This window comes from Lagenorhynchus albirostris, chromosome 19 (assembly GCF_949774975.1).
Source record: "Lagenorhynchus albirostris chromosome 19, mLagAlb1.1, whole genome shotgun sequence".
In the NCBI taxonomy this organism is placed as follows: Eukaryota; Metazoa; Chordata; class Mammalia; order Artiodactyla; family Delphinidae; genus Lagenorhynchus; species Lagenorhynchus albirostris.
Window position 1 is genome coordinate 56,750,937 of NC_083113.1, and position 6,000 is coordinate 56,756,936.

A 6,000-nucleotide genomic window follows, 5' to 3' on the forward strand; every position below is an offset into this window, starting at 1 on the left:
AGGAAACGCACCAGAGGAAGCCCGTGCCTTCAGGCAAGATGGGGAAAGGAGCGGCTGATGGAGAGAAAGGGCAGTGGGTCATTCATGAACTTAAAGAACTTTAAAGAACGGAGACCACTTTCTCGTAGGGCTACACGGAGACATCTTGTGGCCAGAGAGAGAAAAGCCAAGAGACTGGGGAGAGGGGGGTGCAGGGGCTGGGTGGGGAGAGAGCCTCCCCCTCCTTCCACCCTCCCCCTCCTTCCACCCTCCCCCTCCTTCCACCCTCCCTCCCCTCCCTCCCCTCCCTCCCTTCCCCTCCCTCCCCTCCCTCCCTTCCCCTCCCTCCCCTCCCTCCCCCTCCCTCCCCTCCCTTCCCCTCCCTCCCCTCCCTCCCCCTCCCTCCCCTCCCTCCCCCTCCCTCCCCTCCCTCCCCTCCCTCCCCTCCCTCCCCTCCCTCCCCTCCCTCCCCCTCCCTCCCCTCCCTCCCCCTCCCTCCCCTCCCTCCTCCTCCCTCCCCCACCCCAGGCCCCTTCACTACCCTTGGCTGTAGGGGCAAGCAGGTCTGTGTCTTAGAGAAAAATGGCGTGAACCCTGTGCACACCCCACCCCCACCCGTTTAGGGCGCATGGCTTGCACTCTTTCTTTCCTATATGTATTTTTGCTGAACCATGTGAGAGCCCATTGCAGACATCCTGCCCCTTTGCCCCAAATCCAGCGTGCACCTCAAGAGCAGGTTCATTATGTTCTCCTGCAAGAACTCACGTGACCATCACACCCAGAAAACATGGGTGCACGGCTGGCATGCAGTACTCTCTCCGTGGGCGCATTTCCCCAACCGTCCCACTAAAGTCACTGGTGGCTGGTTTTTCCGCTGATTCGGGATGCATTGCAATTCCTGCTGAGTCCGTTTAGTCTCCTTGAGTTGAAAGTGGCCCCCCCTGGCTTTTTCTTTTCAGGATGCTGCCTTTCTGTTTGTAACAGAAATAATTTCTGTCCTACAGAAATAATACAAGAACTCCTTCACCCAGATTCTCCAGCTGTTAACATTTTACTGAGTTTGCCTTATCATTCTCTTCTCTCTCTCTCTTTTCTGATCCACTTGAGAGCAAGTTGCAGACCCGATGCCCCTTTACCCAAATACCCGGTGTGCGTTTCCTAAGAGCGGGACGAGCCTCTCACACAGCCACAGACAAACTCGAAACCAGACGCTTCACACTGTTACACACTCTTTCACTCTTTATCTAATCTACAGGCTTCATTCAGATTTCACACTTGTCCCCATAATGTCGTTTCAGTACGTAAGCAAACAGATAATTTTCTCGTGCTCCGGTGTCCAGTCCAGGGTCACCTGCTGTCCTTAGCTGGCATGATTCTGATGTCTTCATGGACGGAGGGCCAGTTGCTTTGGGGGAACGTCGCTCCGTTGGGCTGGGCGCGGGTCTCACACCTGGGCCCGAGGACTGAGGCGGGTGGTCCTTCCCCGTTTTATGAGACTGTGTTCCATGGCCAGCTCCGTTCCCTCCTCCGTTCCCCATGTGATGTCACTGCCAGCTCTCTTACTTGCCCCTCACCTGCTGGTGAGCCCAGGATCTGGCTCCGTCATCCTCCGCCCCCCACCAGGGGTTTGCTGAGTGTCTCCTCCACCCCCGGCCCCGGGCTGCTGTTGGGGACGCCTCTCTACACAGGCAGAAGGGTCCCTGACTCGTGGAGCTAGTGCCCAGGGGCCAAGTCCAGGCTCCTTCCTCCTAGCTGGCCCCAGGGCAGGCCAGGACTCCCCTGAGCCTCAGTTTGCTCATCTGTGAAGTGGGGACAGTCATCTTCCACCCTCACACGGTGACCTCAGGGAGGAAATGAGATGGTGCCAGGAAGGGACCCTTGGTGTCAGGCCAAAGTAGCCCTGGGCAGCATGGGGGTGGCTGCCAGTGCCCAGAGGGGCTCCATCCCCATGTGGGGTCTGACCGCACCGAGCTCCGGGAGCTGTGCCGTCCCAGATCCAAGCCCCAACATTTTTAGTGCCACTCAATATTGAATTAGCTTTGTTTTTTTTTTTTCCTGGCTTCAATTGGGTCTTTGTTGCTGCACGCGGGCTTTCTCTAGTTGCGGCGAGCGGGGGCTACTCTTCGTTGCGGTGCGTGGGCTTCTCACTGCGGCGGCTTCTTTTGTTGCGGAGCACGGGCTCTAGGGCGCGTGGGCTTCAGTAGTTGTGGCTGACGGGCTCTAGAGCGCAGGCTCAGTAGTTGTGGCTCACGGGCTTAGTTGCTCCGCAGCATGTGGGATCTTCCCAGACCAGGGCTCGAACCCGGATTCTTAATCACTTCGTCACCAGGGAAGTCCCTGAATTAGCTTTTTTTTTAGCAGCCACATCACACCGAGCTGGCATTTCACAGGCCTCACGGAGCCAGCAGGCAGGTACATGAACTCAGAAAGGGGCACTCAGTTTGGGCTGCTGCAGACCCTACAGTCAGCAGTGGCTTTGCAGCCCTGCTGGGCCCGGTGTTTCTTCTGACTCTTGAGTCCGGCTTGGGGGACATGCTGAGAGGCCCCAGGGAGACAGAGGTCAGGCAGGGCCCCCCGAGGGGTCCCGCTCGGTGAAAGCGGAGGGGTGGTCCCAGGCCCGGAAATGGCTCTGTCCTAGATGGGCCCGCGCTGGGGGCATCAGGCCAGCCGGGAGGGATGAGGCTGGAGGGGGCGATGGGGAAGGTTCCCCGACCGTGCCTGGCCTCGAATTGGGAAAGAGCAGTAAGGAGCCAAGCAGAACGTCCCAGTTCACATGACAGGCAGCGTCCGGGGTGGGGCGGGGGTGTCTCGTCCTGCTCGCCCCTCACCCCCCCAGATTCTGCTTCTGCTCTGACTCCTGAGCTCTGAAACATGAGATAATAAACGTGTTCTGTCTGGGGTCATTTGGTTACAGCCTCCCCAGGAGACTCCTTTTTAATTCAAAGCCTGGCCATTCATCTGCTCTCTGGGGCTGGCTGCAGAGGACACAGAGCTAGTGTGAACCCTGGGACCAGAGGACTCATGAGGGTCCACAAGTCAAAGGAAACCCCAAATAATCATGGCTTTAAGAAGATGGAAATGGGGAATTCCTTGGTGGTCTAGTGGCTAGAACTCTGCGCTTTCACCACCGAGGGCCTGGGTTCAGTCCTTGGTCGGGGCACTAAGATCCCATAAGCTGTGCAGCGTGGACAAAAAAAAAAAAAAAAAAAGAAAGAAGATGGAAACTTATTTTTCACTGCAGGGGGCTCCATGATGTCAGGGCCCAAGTTTCTCCCATTTTGTTCTTCCTATTCCTAGAGTCACCCCAGGTGCCAAAATGGCTGCTGGAACTCAGGTCATCACATCTACCATCCAGCAAGCAAGAAGAAGGGCGGGGCGAAGAACGGCATGCCCCTTTCTTAAGCTGTGCGTCACTTTGCACTCACATCCTGCTGGCTAGAACTTAGTCACACAGCCACACCTAGCTGCAAGGGAGGCTAGCAAATGTAGTCCAGGCTGCAGGGCCCCACTTCTGGCAGGGCCCATAGCTACCAACTTCGCATGGACTCAGTATGCACCCACAGACACCAAAGCCCCAGCCTCTCCCAACAGGACACCAATGTCAGGGATCTGGGGAACTTGGCAAACACCCCACCCTGTGTTCCAAGAACTCGGGGCTCATGTGCTGAGCGGGCACCCGGGACAGGCCTGGTGTCCCGTCTTTCTCCAGGCCAGCGGTGGCCTTGGGTTCCCCAGGCTCAAGATCTCGTTTGTGGCGTGCCTCACTGCCTGTCTGCAGTCTTGACCAAACAATTAGAAAGGGCTCTCAGATTTCTTCAAATGAGTGGAAGAACAGAACCAAAACCAAAATATGTTTCCCTTGGAAAACTCAGGGGTGATTTTGAAACCCAGTGATGCAGAATGTCGGGAAGGGGTTGGAGTGATTGCTCTCTGGGTCCACTGAACAGAGGAAAATCCAGAAGCACTCCTGGGAGAGTGCCCTGAAGGACTGGGGAGAGGGATCTTGGGAGGAGGGCTCGGGCGTCGTGGGATCAAGTCCGCCTTGGCGGCTGGGTGCCATGTGACCCGGGCAGTCACTTCCCCTCTCTGGATCTCATGTTCTTTTCTGTATAATGAGAGGGTGGGATCAAGAGTCCCCCCATCTCTGTTCCCTGGGGATCAGTTCCACATCCCAGGGCACCCTGCACTCTGACCCTGTATAGCTTTCTGAAAAACCCTGAGCCCACAGCTCAGCGCTGCCCCGGGGACCTGTGGTTCCTGGGAGCCCGGCCGCAGCTCCACGTGAAGGGGCCTCTCTCCTCAATTCTTTCTCAATCTGCCGGACTCCTGGCAACACAAACGTTTCCAGAACAGGAAAGCCTTGTTCCCTCCTAGGCAAAGAGAAGACAATTTAGGAGCCATTAGCAGTTCCCGGGAGAAGAGAGAAAGGGAAGGACGATGGGAAAAGAAAACCCTAAGATGCATCTGATTCATATTTTTTACAAAGCTGTTTTCCCCCTAATTTTAGAAAATCCAGAAACGTAGGTAGAAAGTACGGAGGGAGAAGGTGAAAACCCACATCCAGAAATATCCATTAGTTGCACTGGGGTACGTTTCCTCACAATCTCTTTAGTAAATAATTTATATGAGTTCATAATTTCTGTGTATCACAGGTCTGCCCCTGTTGTTCCTTATAAACTCTGCATGGGTATAATTTTTGTTACTTTTTCCAGATTTTTATTAAGAAAGATTTCAAATATACGGAACAGTGGAAAAAAATAGGGCAACATAGTTTGTGTCCCCACCATCTAGATTCCAATACTGTTAACGTTTGCCAGTCTTTGAGCTTGTTTTATTGGCTGTATAATATTCCATGGCAGTAGGTGTACTTGAATTCAGTCAGTTACTGAACAAATATTTATTAAGTGGCTACTCTGTGCCCAGCGATCTCCTAGGCACTGGGGCCACGTCAGGGAAGCGTAGGCCTGCGTTTCCTGAGTGGGCATTCAGTGCGGAACGTAGCCAGGCCAAGGAGCCAACAGCCAGCAGGCGAAGGGGAATTTCTAACGTGCAACTCAGCCTTCCCGGGAGCTCAGGGCACCCTTGAGAAGGGGGAAAGTTCTCTATGGGGACTTTTGGGTTTTGTGTGCGTGTGTTTGTGTGTATTTTTAATTTTATTGGAGTAGAGTTGATTTACAGTGTCATGTTAGTTTCAGGTGGACAACATAGTGATTCAGTTATACATATATACATATTCTTCTTTTTCAGATTCTTTTCCCATATAGGTTATTACAGAATACTGAGTAGTGTTCCCTGAGCTGTACAGTAGGTCCTTGTTGGTTATCTATTTTATATATTCTACAGGGACTTCGGCCATCAGTTTGGGGCCCACTTCCTCAGTACGATGGAGTCATCAGGGCATCCCCCAGCCCGTGGGAAACCAGTGCCAAGTGGTCCCTGACTTTTTTCAGCCACGTCTCCACAACAGCCACCGGCTGTGGGTAGGATGCCACCGCAGCAGGGCCCAGCCCAGTGGTCCCCAAAGGCTGACCACATGCCAAAGCAGGCCTGTTTAAGCATTTGCACAGTCCAAAGCAAACAGACAGGAAGGGACATGGGAGACGCAAAAGCGTACTCACAAAGTGGGGCTGATCCCATTAAAAAAATAAAATTCCGAGGTTGTTGATTTCCTTTGCTTTTGGTGCTAACGTGTCTCTTGCCTGGTGGCAAATGGCAGTAGTTGTAAGTGGTACTTTAGAAGTTGTCCTTTCTTGGTCAGACAAAGAGTTGGCAACCCTCTGTTAATTCCCAAAACTGGGGGAAAAGAAGAATTACTAATCTATGACATCTAAGAGCTGGGAGCTGCCACCGGGTCCATCTCAGTCACTCACAGAGGATGGGAATGGCCAAGGCATCGTGACCCTTTCCTGCTTTCTCATCTACAACTTGAATTTCTTTTTTTTTTCTTAATTTATTTTATTGAAGTATAGTTGATTTACAGCGTTGTGTGAATTTATACCGTACAATACAGTGACTCAGTTA